The sequence below is a fragment of the Bufo gargarizans genome, chromosome 3 (genome assembly GCF_014858855.1).
Source record: "Bufo gargarizans isolate SCDJY-AF-19 chromosome 3, ASM1485885v1, whole genome shotgun sequence".
NCBI classification, from domain to species: domain Eukaryota; kingdom Metazoa; phylum Chordata; class Amphibia; order Anura; family Bufonidae; genus Bufo; species Bufo gargarizans.
This window is the reverse complement of record NC_058082.1, coordinates 19,360,448-19,376,239: the sequence shown is the minus strand read 5'-3', so window position 1 is coordinate 19,376,239 and position 15,792 is coordinate 19,360,448.

Below are 15,792 nucleotides of genomic sequence, written 5' to 3'. Positions count from 1 at the left end.
GGTACAGGGCTGGTTCTAGCTTTGTTGTCATGTATTATATAAAGTCTGATTTCCATTTTTTACATCAATCAGGGCATAACCCCTTTAATACAAGACACTTACTAATGTATTGTGATTGTCCATAGTGCCTACTTTGCTGGCTTGATTCATTAACCCATCACTTTATACACTACTTGTATCCAGGGGTTATGGCCACCACTGCAGCACAGATACGAGGTGTGTGGGAGAGGCGCTGCTGTGCATGCGTGCCTATGTGGGCTCCTATGTTCTGGCCACCAGAGAGGCTGGTGCCTTTTCCTGTAATGTGCAAGCACGGCCACCTCTGCTGGATTGCAGGGTGGTCGTAATCCTTGGATATGAGCAGTTTATAATGTGATAGAAAAATTAATCCAGCCAGTAAAGAAGGCAATATGGACAATCACAATACATTAGTAAGTGTCTTGTATTAACTTTCTCTACATGATAAATGCCATTTGCTGAAGCGAGACAACCCTTTTAAGTTCGGTGCAGAAAGCTGTGTGTCGAGTCTTGCACATTTCCTATCTAGATAAGGGGCAAAAACATAGAAAGCAGAGAATACTACAATGCCGGGCAGCATGACCTTTCTCCTTGTGTTCCTCCACCCCACCCCTTATCACAGGGACCACGAAAGGGTAAATATCCACCGCCAACTCCATACTGCTCATAGGCATCATTATTTAAAGTGCTACCATCTCATCATTATTTCAGTAATTAGGCCACCTACAAGATGCCCTGGGAAATCTAAGAATTACAGATGGATGGCCCAGATAACGCATGCCATTCCTTATAAACACTTTCAGCCTCACATGACTCCTGAGGAACACTAGTTATGACTTGCACATGATCCATCTCGGTATCTAGCTGGAATGTCTTCTATTGCACTAAGCATTGGATGCCACATTATTTTTGGGAGAGAATGAATAGGTTACCAGAGCCCACTCTACCGACGGTGCACTATAAATGAATACAATTCGGGGTTATAAACTTTTCTGGTATCGTCAGTATGTCCAGGAGTCAGCTAATCAGTCGATCTTCCTCCAGAGTCGCTGTAAGGGGTGCAGAGGAAGAAGTTGCTACCAGGCTCTGCCTAGGGCGACCAAAAGACCCCCCTGCACATAAGAAAATACCAGTATTATAAACCTGGTCAGTGGGGGTCCTGTTACAGATTTTGGCAATGCTAATTTCACTTGCAATTTTGAAGTTACCACCCAATGTTGGTGTCCAGAATTTCCCTGTGATTGACAGTTGTTTGGAGAAAGAAGAATCAATTCTTTTGTTCTAAAGGAGATAATTCATTAAAGTAATCCGGCAGCGGCTTTATCCCCTTTCCGCATTCAGAACATACAGTATACGTGCTTAGCCAAGCCAAAGAACTGAATGCAAATAGCCGCACATTTGTGGCCACCTCTCCGTTTACAGCAAGTACACGACAGAGCCCCATTTTCAAGATAGGTGTAGGTTCCAGCAATGGAACTCCCACCAATCAGACCTTTATATGGCATGCCATAAATGTCTAGATGGGAATAATCCTTCAAGTTCTTCTCAAATGCAATTTATTAAAGGGATTATCCAATCATAAATAAAGCTCCCCTATATGCCGGGTCCCCCATGCTGAATATACTTACCTGACTCCCCGCTCCCTGCGCCACTCCTGGTCCCCGCACCTCCACTGCTGCTTCTCCCCGTGCACAGATAAAAACATCCATTGTCGGATGGGGGGCAGCCAATGGCATACGGGAACGAGCCTCCCTAGTATCCCGTCCCCGCCTGCCATTGGCTGCCCCCCAGCCAACACTGGATGTTTTCATCCAAGCACGGGGAGAAGCAGCAGCGGAGGTGCGGGGACCAGGGATGGCTCAGGGAGCGGGGAGCCAGGTAAGTATATTCAGCGTGGGGAGTCTGGCATATGGGTTGGCTTTTTTTTAGGATTGGATAACCCTTTTAAATTAAATGTATCAAGAATATAGTAGTTGACATGGATCTCTACCAGAGGGCACAGATCACTCTCAGTATCTCCTTGCATGAAACCCATCAAATGGGCTTGCAGGATTTTACTATTGAAGGCCTATCTAAAGTATAGGTCATCAATATCTGATTGGCAGGGGTCCAAAACCCCATTTTTTAAAATCTGTTTTTGATTATCTCCAGTGCCAGAACTACACTGAAGTGGAAGGAGCTGGGTGACCTCAACACTGCTCCCATTCACTTCAATAAGAGCAGCACTACAGTAACCAGCTCTATCCACTACACAGCGAACGGAGATGTGTCGTTTTGGCACTGATTTCCTGCACTGGAGCTACCCTGAAACAGCTGAGTCATAGGATAACCCATTTAAGTATGTCTCCAATCTCGGGGTCATCATCTAAAATGGGAAGATACATATGAACCAGTTGGACAACTTCTCCATATTCCAAGGAGAAATTGGTAGAAAAAGTAACCAAATTGGTGTCGTTAGTGATCTTATGATCTTATGATTATTCTGTAGAAGAAACTGTCTGCTAAGATGGTATTACGTGATGTCGGATTGTTGGTTCTTACCTGAAACGCGTAATCTTTTTTTTTTGTTATGTTCTGGGTATTAATAAAGGCTTTTAGATTTTTTTTTAACAAGTGATGAACAAACTAACATTTTCCCTACCAATACATAATTATGCTAAGTCCTTCAGAGCAAGAACTGTTCCTTCTGGTGACTCTCTCTTCTTCCCAATAGTGGAGGACACCCATGATGTTCATATCATATGTCGTAGTAGAGCATATAGTCAGTCGTTACCGCGATGGGGCAACCATATTAAAATTAATCTTTTATTGAGCTGTATTGGTTTGGCCTTGAACCTATTTCCCCCAGATATGTCTGTTTTAGGTTACCAGGTTTGCATTTCGTATCATACTTTCCAATCTTCCATCACATGTCTTAGAGTTTGCATTCTTCCCTATTCCAGTTGAAGTACGTGTTTGTGTTGGGTAATTTACAGTATATACATTGACAGAGACAAGCCCTGAGGCACACATTGACTAGATCTACTCTGCTCAGTCTGTAGGGATTTCCTAGAGAACTTGTATACCTTGAAGCAAGGGATGGATAATGTTACTGGCAATGAGTCTTAGCTATGAGCAAAGCGGGAATTTTTCCTACTGAGGGTTTACAGAAATGTAACGCTTGTCTTTGCCAAACACAATAGTGCACTCTCTACCGAGCTTTACAAGCAAATGAACACCATACTTTACTGTGAATTTATCCACGGGAAAACACCGCTGGCAAGCACAAAGAAAATGACTAATTAAGTTTTAAACTAAATTTGAGTTATTTTTTCCGTATTCTGTTAATCAATCCTAATGCTCCAACTGCACATTTTGGATGTTGCTAACACATTTTAAAACTTCACAAAGCTGTAATTTCAAGCTACTGGGCCCCAGTGCAAAATCTGTAACAGGCCCCCACCTACCATGTGCCATTTATATTACTGGGGTCTTCTATGTGGTCGTTATTAGGCTCCCAATCTGCTGTGACAACCCGTCAGCACTCCAAGGTTATATTGTGAAAGCACTGGTGGGGTAACAGAGGGAGCCCCCTCCTTAGATACCACAGACATAGCTCCTGAGCAAAGTGGTTAAAGTATATATGTTCCTCAAGGTAACATTTCATAATAAGCTGCCATGTGTGTGTACATGAGTGTGCACTATATCTGGCCATTATATGACTGCATTTTTAGCAGTGTCCCCCCTGTTGGCTGTATCGCTAATTCTCATTTATCTCTCAGCTACTGGCTGGAGATTAGCTACTATGATGTCTCCGATAGACTCCACAAGGAGAAAAGAGGAGATTCTGCTTCTTACATGTCTCTTGCTCACTCAAAATCACTCAGAAGCGTCATATAGGACAAAAAAAATGCATGGAGTAAAACAGTTATCAATAAAGCACTTGGGGAGAGATGGAAGACTAGCAATAAGCTGCAACAGCCTTCCCCTCTGTGTCTTTCTGCTGGTATGCCTGTAGCCCATCATGATCTCTCAGTATGGATTTCTCACAAATGTTTCAGATGCTTGTGTTTGAAGAACTTGAATGGGAAAATATTTTTGAAAAGAAATGCAGGCCTCAAAGTGGATGGGAAGCAGAAGGGAGCGGGATGTCCAATAAAACTCTGCACTATTTAAAGGGATTCTCTGGGCATTTGGTCTAATCGCAAGATTATGGCGCTCTAGCTTTGTGACGTTGGGGAGCAAGGAGAAGATTCGGAGGATGCAGGGCGGTGCTGGGCTCCTGCATGCTGGACTCATCTCAGGGACAGGACTAATCTAAGGTTAATTAGCATATGTATCAATTATAATTTTTTTTGACACAATAAAAGCACAGAGAGCTACTGGGACTGCATATTGAGGATGTGCTAGCGGCGATCTAGCAGCCCATAGGACCCCAGGACCAGCTCTATTCACAAAATCCAGGTGACAGGTTCCCTTTAAAATAGCAGTCAGCACCCTGTGCTACATTGTAAGGAGGAATGGCCGCCACCACTTACAGAGCTGCTTAGAGGAGTGAGGAGAAGGAGCCTCAATACACACTACACTGCTCTACAATATATGGTAATAATGGATCCTACCTACGATATGCCATCATGGCTGAGCAGCCTGACAGGAACACTAACCAATGTGCATTATATGCCAGAGTGTAGTGCAGCTCGGCACCCTCACCCCCATAGGCAGCTCTGCAGGTGAAGGCAGCCAGCCCTGCTCATATTCTAGGACAGGTTGTTCGTATCCATTTTAAATCATTCCCGGAGGAGGCCTTTAAAGGCTGTGAACATGCAACATTTTTTATTGCATAAGTGTATTTTAAAATATAAAAAATAGGCTTACTTATTGATGATTGCGAAGGTTCTGTTAGTATTCTTTTAAGGTTGCCATACACATAGATGGTGAATGTTCATTTCGTACACATACCCATATACATTTTAGTCCATATTGGCCGTTACAGTTGTTCAGACTGCCCATAACATGTTCAGTGAAGTTAGGTGATGGACGAATGGTCTTTCAATAAAGAATGATCTTTCTTTGAATGAAAGATCTTTCGTCCAACTATCTTACAGAAATCTTAAACACGGCCGACTTCTTTTCAAACGATAATAGCCTGTCATCAGTTGGCTAAAATCATTGTTGTTGTTTAATTTCAACTGACCGTTCATTTGGTTAAAATAATCTATTTTGATCAACTTTAGACTAATATGCATAGCAACCTTCAGACCATGTGGCCAGTGATGATAAATTCATAGGTGATCTTATCTTTTTTGGTAATTTTCTTATTTTGTTAAGTTATCTTCCCCCGCATAATTGTTGTAACCATATTAGGTCACATTGGTAGATATCGGTACGAATATGCAGCTGTCAGAGACGTCTGACTAATCTGGAAGTGATATCAGTCACTTTTGACAGTTTTATGCCAACCATAAATTTAAGGGAAGTTTCATCACTCGTCCTCCTTTATATTACTGTACTACAAAAATGTGTGTAAAGGCTTGTATCCAATGCAGCGACATCTCTTCCCCATAGTGTTCACTACACTGATTCATTACATCTACATGCAACGAATAAAAAAAAAACTAAAATGAATATAATCTTTATCAAGTCTCTCTTTATTGTCAACTGGCCCACCAGAGTAACACAATATGGTCCAGCAGAAGACAGTCTATTTTACATCGCTATGTATTTATTTTGGATTGATTCACAAGCACGCTATTAAAAGTAGTCATGCATATGTTCTGGGTCCTTGGAAATATTTCCACTCATGGTCCTAAAAACACTAGTCTGACATTGGTTTCTTCCCCTTCCGTCAATATAGTGCATGTGCAAATCTCAATGCAGGGATGGCCCCCTGTATCCTCTTGTCCTGCTGCTCCTCTCCTGGCTCCAATCTTTAAAGGGGTTTTCCAACATTTTTATACTGATGACCTGTCCTCAGGAAAGGTCAACAGTATCAGATCGTGGGAGTCCGACACCTGGGACCACTGCGGATCAGCTGTTTGAGAACGGAGTGGTGCTCCTGTGAGCCTTCTGCTTTTTTTAGGCCAGTGACATCACGTTCTTCGTTTATGTGGCCTAGGAGCCACTCAATGCCATACACATAACATTATGGTAGGTAAAACAGTCTTGCTTGAGCAAAGTAGCTGAATTAAATGATCATGGCATACACTAGTAGTTTCAGCTGCCAATGGGTAAAATGACTTTTAGCAGGCAATAGGTCTAATTTTTGGTAAAAAAGTGTCTGCTGTTGGAATATAACTTTGAAATTTTGAGCACCTGAAATGGCCAAGATCTGTCATTTCGGGCCAACTTTTATGTTACTATTATTCTTCTCATTATTTTGCATAATTATGTTATGTGCATGGGCAGTTTAATAGGTTGACTGCAATGGCGTAATTCATAATTGCCATTGATTTCAATGGAGTGATGGGATTGTTATTACTGACACTGGTGGCCCCCTCCACGGATGTAGCCCTTCTACCTGTCTGATTGCCATGTCATTAAACTTGTATAATAGTGGGCAGGATATGGAATGTACTGAATGCTGCGTCTAGGGGCTCATGCACATGGTAGTGACACGCATGCAGGCTCTAGGATACGGTAGGTTGTCTTGCTTTCATACCTATGGAGTACAGTGGAGCAATGCACATTCGTATTGAGTATTGTCCTCACTTACAGGAATACTAGAATAATATTGTAAAGATGCAATGTTTGCCACATTGCATTTCATTCAAACCTTTTTGCAACACAGACCACCCTCAGATAACTCAATACGTTTTTATAGAAAACAACCCCAGGCTTTTGATACACGGATTTTCAGTGCGCAATGGACATTACGGGGCTTGTCAGGAATGTAGCGGAGCCTTTACATGGCTCTTGTTTAAACATCAAAATCCTTTAATAACTATGTTAAGCCTTTGTAAAAAAAAACATATCGTTGATACTTGCCTGTTTTCATGAACTGCATACAGCATATTATTATCAAAATGGGGGAAGGGTGAAAAAGGCATATTTAAAGGGGTGCTATAGGCTGTAGCTAATAAACACCAGGCATTTATAACAAGCCATCTCCCCTTACGTCATGACAAATGGTCACAGGACACAAGGAGATCCAGTCACGGCGGCCAGTGATTGGCTACGGCAAAGTCAAACCAGATGTTGAGATTGAAGGAGTCCAGTGGAGCCTCTCAGGCCTGCACGAGAAGGAGTGGGAGCTGGCACTGGGAAGCACGTAAGTCATCTTCCCTTTACAGGTATAGGAGGAATTTTCCCAACCAACCCCCCTCCCCCCCCCATTCTTTCACAACCCCATTAAGGCTGCATAAACCTCATTGGGGTGGCATCGTGGGAGGCAATGTCACACCCTGGAGGTGTTAGCACTGGACACATCATACACTGGGAAAGGTTGTCAGGGACATAGACTGATGGTTCCCCTGTATGGCACTAATGTATGTGATGATGTCACAGGGTTAAAGATATAATGGGGTGGTAATGTGACAGGTTGTGACATCAGAATGGACACTGAAAAAAGATGAAGGCAGGACAAATAGACCCTCGCCTACCCACGTCACACCCACTATTTTAGACCTGGAGCGAGTGGGGAAAAATTGCAGATTGTGGCGCAACTACGTCCTTGATATTTCTTAACATGTCCACTTTAAAAATCCAGAATGGATGGTGATGGCAATGACATGACGAAGGATGCCTTTTTCTATCAATTAAGCTATTGTATCCCCTGTAATGCTTCAAAGTGGGTGATTATGCCATGAATGTGATTTCACAGGTCCTGACATCATTACTGATGATGCTATCAGAGGGGTTGTCAGGGACATGGGCAGGTGTGAACACCCGCAGTGGTTTTCTTCCAGTTGATTCTCAGCACATTTGCCAGAATGAGGCCAGATCTCCGCCAGTCCCCATTATAGTTAATGGGGCCGTACGGAGACTTACAAGCGTCCGTCAATGCGGGAATGTAACGAGATCCGTCAGGCTGTTCCCTGTTGGAACAGTGTGCTAGATCTCTAGCGCTAGTGTGAACCTAACCTTAATGATGTCACAAGGAATACCGACTATATTAATTGAATAGACGTAGATGGCTACTTGAGAAACCTTGACGTGGTGCCCGGGCTTAGACATGTTCTACACCGTAGGACATGTTGACTAATCTCTCAATTTTTAGGCAAAATCTGTTGTACCATTCCAGTGAAAAAAAGAGTTTATTATATGCAAATTAGGGCTTCAGTGCACCAAGGAATGGGCCCTAGCCCTTGGTGCATCTCAACTCCTCCTCTTTCCATCATTTACCACAATTTCCTCCCCTTGACTTAAAGGGCCAGGCATTCAGGCAACATCATTGTCCTCTTGCCTTACCTTACCCTATAATAGTTTGTATGATAAGCACATGCGCAGTAGATCTCCCTCTCTGCCAAGATGATTACTGTGCATGTGTAAGGGTGTAAGCAAGATTTACCAATGTTATTGAATGTAGAGTGTGAATTGCCTGCTATAATTCGTTTGGTCAGTAGATGGCAGCAAAGGACTAATCTACACTGAAGTTTACTATACAGAAAATTCATATATACCTTGTATACCTTGCAAAGTCAAAATACCGATAATTTAGGGGCAGGCTAGGACTCTCAGAAGGGTTATGGCGAACTGTAATTGCAGTTTTGAGACTGCACTTGGCAAATCACTTGCTGCATCACACTCTCCCCAGGAAAGTGAGGAGTTCCGGTACAGAGCAGGAAGGAGAGTGAGTCTCTGCCTGTGTAATGCTGAGGGCGTCAGGAGGGACTTGCTGTGGAGCTTGAAAGAGGAATTTTGGCTTACAGTGGATTCTCACTACAGCCCCAAGGGAAGATTCACCGCTACGAATGGAGTGGACCAGGGCATCAAGGAAAAGTACCAAGTACCAAGAACTTACCAAACTACCCAAGGAAGTGTAAGTGCGGCTCTGCCGTGTCACACCTCGTTGTACTGCACCAGTGACACTTTGGGGACATGTAAGAAAGCAGCAAGATACAGACTTCACTTTGTTGGATTACAAATAGTATTAAGGGTGCACCCCAAAGACAAAGCTCGCTCAGGAACATTCAGGCGCAGCCAGGCTGTTGTATGGACTGTGGGCAGATGTTCGTCCATCACTACTGCTGGGTAAGAACCATTGTCTGTGTGGCATCATGTACACTCTGTACCTGTGGACCTAGCCCTCAGTCTTCTTTCACAATCTACAGCGTATATGAATGCAATAGATGACCGGGTATAATAACATGTCAACCTCTTAATTGCTTACGCATCAGGGCCACTAATGCAGACTCACAGTAAATGTCATATTAATGTAATTATATTAGGGACCAAAAATTGAGGGGGACAAAATTTGATTAAAAATATAAATTTTCAAGTTTAATAAAAAAAATATATATTTATTTAGGCACACACCAACGAGTTAAAATCTCCACAAAACACAAGACAGAACGAGGGAGACACCTGGTGGACAGGAAAATCGTGCAGCATCCACAACTAAACGAGTGCTATATACAGTACAGACCAAAAGTTTGGACACGCCTTCTCATTCACAGAGTTTTCTTTATTTTTTCCTGACTATGAAAGCATCAAAACTATGAATTAACACATGTGGAATTATATACATAACAAACAAGTGTGAAACAACTGAAAATATGTCATATTCTAGGTTCTTGAAAGTAGCCACCTTTTGCTTTGATTACTGCTTTGCACACTCTTGGCATTCTCTTGATGAGCTTCAAGAGGTAGTCACCTGAAATGGTCTTCCAACAGTCTTGAAGGAGTTCCCAGAGATGCTTAGCACTTGTTGGCCCTTTTGCCTTAACTCTGCGGTCCAGCTCACCCCAAACCATCTCGATTGGGTTCAGGTCCGGTGACTGTGGAGGCCAGGTCATCTGGCACAGCACCCCATCACTCTCCTTCATGGTCAAATAGCCCTTACTTTGAAAGTTTTCCCAATTTTTCGGCTGACTGACTGACCTTCATTTCTTAAAGTAATGATGGCCACTCGTTTTTCTTTACTTAGCTGCTTTTTTCTTGCCATAATACAAATTCTAACAGTCTATTCAGTAGGACTATCAGCTGTGTATCCACCTGACTTCTCCACAACGCAACTGATGGTCCCAACCTCATTTATAAGGCAAGAAATCCCACTTATTAAACCTGACAGGGCACACCTGTGAAGTGAAAACCATTGCAGATGACTACCTCTTGAAGCTCATCAAGAGAATGCCAAGAGTGTGCAAAGCAGTAATCAAAGCAAAAGGTGGCTACTTTGAAGAACCTAGAATATGACATATTTGCAGTTGTTTCACACTTTTTTGTTATGTATATAATTCCACACATGTGTTAATTCATAGTTTTGATGCCTTCAGTGTGAATCTACAATTTTCATAGTCATGAAAATAAAGAAAACTCTTTGAATGAGAAGGTGTGTCCAAACTTTTGGTCTGTACTGTATATACACGTAATAGTAAAACGTCAGTGAGGTCCCAAAGTAAAATGCATACAATATATTACAAGTAGAGATGGGCGAATCTATTTAAAGTTTTAGATTTTGGTATATATCACAATTTTTGTGATTCTTCCCTCACAAATCTCTCAAAATGGCGGGCACCATTTTACAGATCAGATGACAGAAAAGATGGGGAAAGATGATAGGACCTCAGGTGGTGGCCTCGCAGCTCGTCCATAATGCCTTGCAGCCAATCATGAGGGACTACAGGTGTGAGTCAGGGATGACTGAGTGGATGAGTTATAGCCACCATAGAACATCGCAACCAGGAAATTCTGGTGTTTAGTGGGGATACACATAGGAGAGAGAGGACGTCAGATAGAGAGAGACGGTAAAACACAAAATACAGATAGTTTAGTATCAGAGAGAGTGTTTCACAGTGAGAAGAAAACAGATTTACAATTAAATGATAGACGCTGGGAGAGATTTATCAAACTGGTGTAAAGTAGAACTGGCTTAGTTGCCCATAGCAACCAATCAGATTCCACCTTTCATTTTCCAAAGGAGCTGTGAAAAATGAAAGGTGGAATCTGATTGGTTGCTATGGGCAAATAAGCCAGTTCTACTTTACACCAGTTTGATAAATCTCCTCCAGTGTCTCCACCATGTCCTTTCTCTGTCTGGAACTCAATTTTTGAAAAACTGAGCTACTTGTTGTTTCCTCCATCTACTAACCTACCTCAACCTGATATCTCCATCTCAGTGTGTGACACTTCCATCACATCTGGGCAGTGATATGTGCGACACTGATCTTTCCTTCACCCCCTATATTCAATCTCTCGCCCGCTCATGTCGCCTGCACCTTAGAATCTGCCCCTTCCTTACTGTGGAAACAACAAAAACTCTCATTGTTGCCCTGATCCATTCCCATCTTGATTAGTGTTACTCATTATTAATTGGTCTCAGTGGTGTCCCCAAGGTGCACCCAGGGCAGGTCCTTTATCTGGCACCTCTCCCTTATTTTAAGACATTGTGCCCCCTAAGGCCTCTTTTACACAGGCGTCAGTTTTTTTGCCCGGATAAGAGCCGGGTGCGTTGCGGGAAAATGCGCGATTTTCCCGCGCGAGTGCAAAACATTGTCATGCGTTGCACTCGCGTGAGAAAAATCGCGCATGTTTGGTACCCAAACCCGAACTTCTTCACAGAAGTTCGGGCTTGGGATTGATGTTCTGAAGATTGTATTATTTTCCCTTATAACATGGTTATAAGGGAAAATAATAGCATTCTGAATACAGAATGCATAGTAAAACAGCGCTAGAGGGGTTAAAAAAAAAAAAAATTATGTAACTCACCTTAGTCCACTTGATCACGAAGCCCGGCATCTCCTTGTGTCTCCTCTGCGCTGAACAGGACCTGGGGTGAGCTGCTCCATTAAATACCGGTTAAGGACCTGCGATGACGTCACTCCGGTCATCACATGGTACGTCACATGATCTTTTACCATGGTGATTCACCATGGTAAAAGACCATGTGATGACCGGAGTGACGTCATCGAAGGTCCTTAACCGGTATTTAATGGAGCAGCTCACCCCAGGTCCTGTTCAGCGCAGAGGAGACACAAGGAGATGTCGGGCTTCGTGATCAAGTGGACTAAGGTGAGTTAAATTATTTATTTATTTTAACCCCTCTAGCGCTGTTTTACTATGCATTTTGTATTCAGAATGCTATTATTTTCCCTTATAACCATGTTATAAGGGAAAATAATAATGATCGGGTCTCCATCCCGATCGTCTCCTAGCAACCGTGCGTGAAAATCGCACCGCATCCGTACTTGCTTGCGGATGCTATGCGATTTTTTACGCATCCCATTCACTTCTATGGGGCCTGCGTCACGTCAAAATCGGACAATATAGAGCATGCTGCGATTTCCACTGAACGCACAAGTGATGCGTGAAAAACAACGCTCATGTGCACAGCCCCATAGAAATGAATGGGTCAGGATTTAGTGCGGGTGCTATACGTTCGCCGCACGGATCGCACCCGCACGGAAAACTCGCCCGTGTGAAAGGGGCCTAACAGTTCTTATGCCTTCATTTTTCACCTAACAGTAATTATGTTCTAATTGTGAACCCCCTCACAGTAATAATGCCCTCATTGTGCCCCTTCACAATAGTTATGTCCACACAGTGTCCTCTCACAGTAGTTATGCCCACATTGTGCCCCTCATGGTGGTTATGCCCACACTGTGCCCCCTCACAGCAGTTATGCCCTACCTGCACCCCTTCACAGTAGTTATGCTCACAGTGTGCCCCCATCACAGTAGTTATACCCCGTCACAGTAGTTAAGCCCTCCCTGTGCCCCTTCACAGTAGTCATACCCACATTGTGCCCATCACAGTAGTTATGCCCACATTGGTCCCCCGTCACAGTAGTTATGTCCCTTCACAGTAGTTATGACCTCCCTGTGCCCCTTAAAAGTAGTTGTGCCCATATTATTCACCCGTCACAGTAGTTATGCCCACATAGTGCTCTCTCACAGTAGTTATGCCCACATTATGCCCTGTCACAGTAGTTATGCCTGTATTGTGCACCCGTCACAGTAGTTATGCCCACATTGTGCCCTCTCACAGTAGTTATGCCCACATTATGCCCCGTCACAGTAGTTATCCCTTCATTGTGCCCCTTCACAGTTGTTATGCTCACATTGTGCCCCCTCACAGTAGTTATGCTCACATTGTGTCCCCTTACACTAGTAATGGCCTCATTGAACCCCTTCACAGTAGTTATGCCTACATTGTGCCCCTTCACAGTAGTTATACCCTCATTGTGCCCCCCTCACAGTAGTTATGCCCCCATTGTGCCGCCTCTCACAGTAGTTATGCTCTCTTTGTGCCCTCCCGCACAGTAGTTATGTCCTCTCTGTGCCACCTTCAGAGTAGCAATGCCTTCTCTATGTCCCTCAGCGCTAATAAAATTTTAATAAAAAAAAAAAAATGTAAATACTTGCCTTGTCCCATTCCTGGTTATCAGATCAGCTTCAGGACTCCCCAGCAGGCACAGGGCTGACTGTGCCTGCAGGGCTGAATGGTGAAGCAGGGAGCAGACAGTTGGAGGAGGGAAGGAGTGTGGGGAGCTGAGAAGTCAGTAAGTGAAAGGATCACCTGCTCCCCGGCACTCTAGCAATCAGCTCTTCCATCTGAAGCGCTCATAGCATCCATCATCCCCCTGATAGCTGGCACCCGGGGCGGACCGCACCCCGCATTCCCCTTGGCATGCCATTAATTGGCCTCCCCCTGACCAGACTCTCCCCTCTCCAATCTATCTTGAATGTAGCAGCCAGACTCATCTACTCATCTCTCGTATCTGTCTAACCGCTACTCTGATACCTCTGCCTGTGCTAGTCATTGCTCTGATTGCCCATACAGTGCAGAATTCAATTTAAACTGCTCATTCTCACCCACAAAGCTCTCCACAGTGCTGTATCCCCCTACATCTCCTTGCTCATTTCTGTCATTACTATCCTACCTGTGTTCTATACCCTACAAATGATCTATAACTAACATCCACTATAATCCGAACCTCTCACTCCTATCTCCAAGACTTCTCCTGAGCTGCACCAGTTCTCTGGAATGCTCGACCCCAAGAAATTAGGTTAATTCACAACATCCACAGTATTAGGCACACATCTTTTCAGGGTAGCCTATCACATACCCTAAGCTAACTCTTCCCCATTCACCCCCCACCCCAACCTCATTCTACTGAACCTCATCCATCATCAAACACTATCTACCACACCCCATGCACTCAGAAGCACTACAGATATTGGCTCGTAACCGGTTCATGCAGCTTTATATCTACACCCCTATTGTGTTAAGATGGCCGGACCATTATACAAATCAAGCCCTTATTATCTACTCTGTCACCCCTATCTCCTCATAGATTGTAAGCTCTTGTGAGCAGTGCCCTCACTGCTCTCTTCTTAATTTTTGACCTGTTTATTGCTATGTAATGTATGGTTTTGTTTGTACATGAACCCCCTGATTGTAAAGCGCTGCGGAATATGTCAGCATTATAAAAAATAATATTTTTATTATTAGATGATGATAACGATCACGAGGACTGTGTGTTGGCCAGGACCTTGGATGTGGATCAGGGTGATGAGGAAGTAATGATGACATCAGAGGTAGAGGCTGGTGGCATAGACAAAGAGTGGAGCTGACGTACGGCGAAAACATAAAAAAAAAAACATTGCCAGGGTTAGATCTGCTTCTACTGTGGTCAGTTAATGAACAGGAGGTGTCACTGTTTTGTAGGCTCAAAAGCTATCAGACCTAGACCAAACCTGAGTGATAGTTTTCGTGGAAGAAATGTTTGAGCATTGGCAGTGGTGGCTCTGTGCAGGTGTTCCGTGAAAATTTGGTACCTGTAAAAAGTTGGTACCCTCCTCACTTCCGGTAGTGACGTAGAGGCATCGGAAGGCTCAGAAGGAGGTGTGTCGCCGAGCTCGCCACCTCAGTGGCTGAAAAGAAGGTGTGTTAGCACCTGCGCAGAACTAACTATGGTACCAAAATTTCACGAATGTGAATGTGAATGTGAACGCGCCGACGGGGGGGCGTTAGGTTAGATTTATGGCCCACGCGCATGCGTCGGAAGCCTAAGCAGAGAGGGTAGGCAAAAATTATGGACCAGTGTGCACGCGCGAGTTGGGTACCAAAATTTCACGGCCAGTGCAGGTTAGATTTATGGCCCATCGCGCATGCGCCGGGAGCCTCAGCAGAGTTGGGGTAGGCAAAAATGACGGGCCAGTGCGCACGCGCAGCGGACAGAGAGATCTATCATAACGAAAATGTTTTATTAAATCTCACTACCGCTCACCTGATCATCGAGCATGCTGACTGTTTTATCAGGTCAGTCTCTCCCTGCTTCCAACACTCTCAGACATGTGGGGTCTGCACAGTATATGGGGGGCTGCCTGCGCACATTATATTGGGGGGGTCTGCGCAGTATATGGGGTGCTGTCTGTGCAGTATATGGGGTGCTGTCTGCGCAATATATTGAGGGTGTCTGCACAGTATATTGGGGGTCTGTCTGTGCAGTATATGGGGGGCTGCCTGCGCACATTATATTGGGGGGGTCTGCGCAGTATATGGGGTGCTGTCTGCGCAGTATATTGGGGGTGTCTGCACAGTATATTGGGGGGCTGTCTGTGCAGTATATGGGGTGCTGTCTGCGCAATATATTGGGGGTGTCTGCACAGTATATTGGGGGTGTCTGCGCAGTAT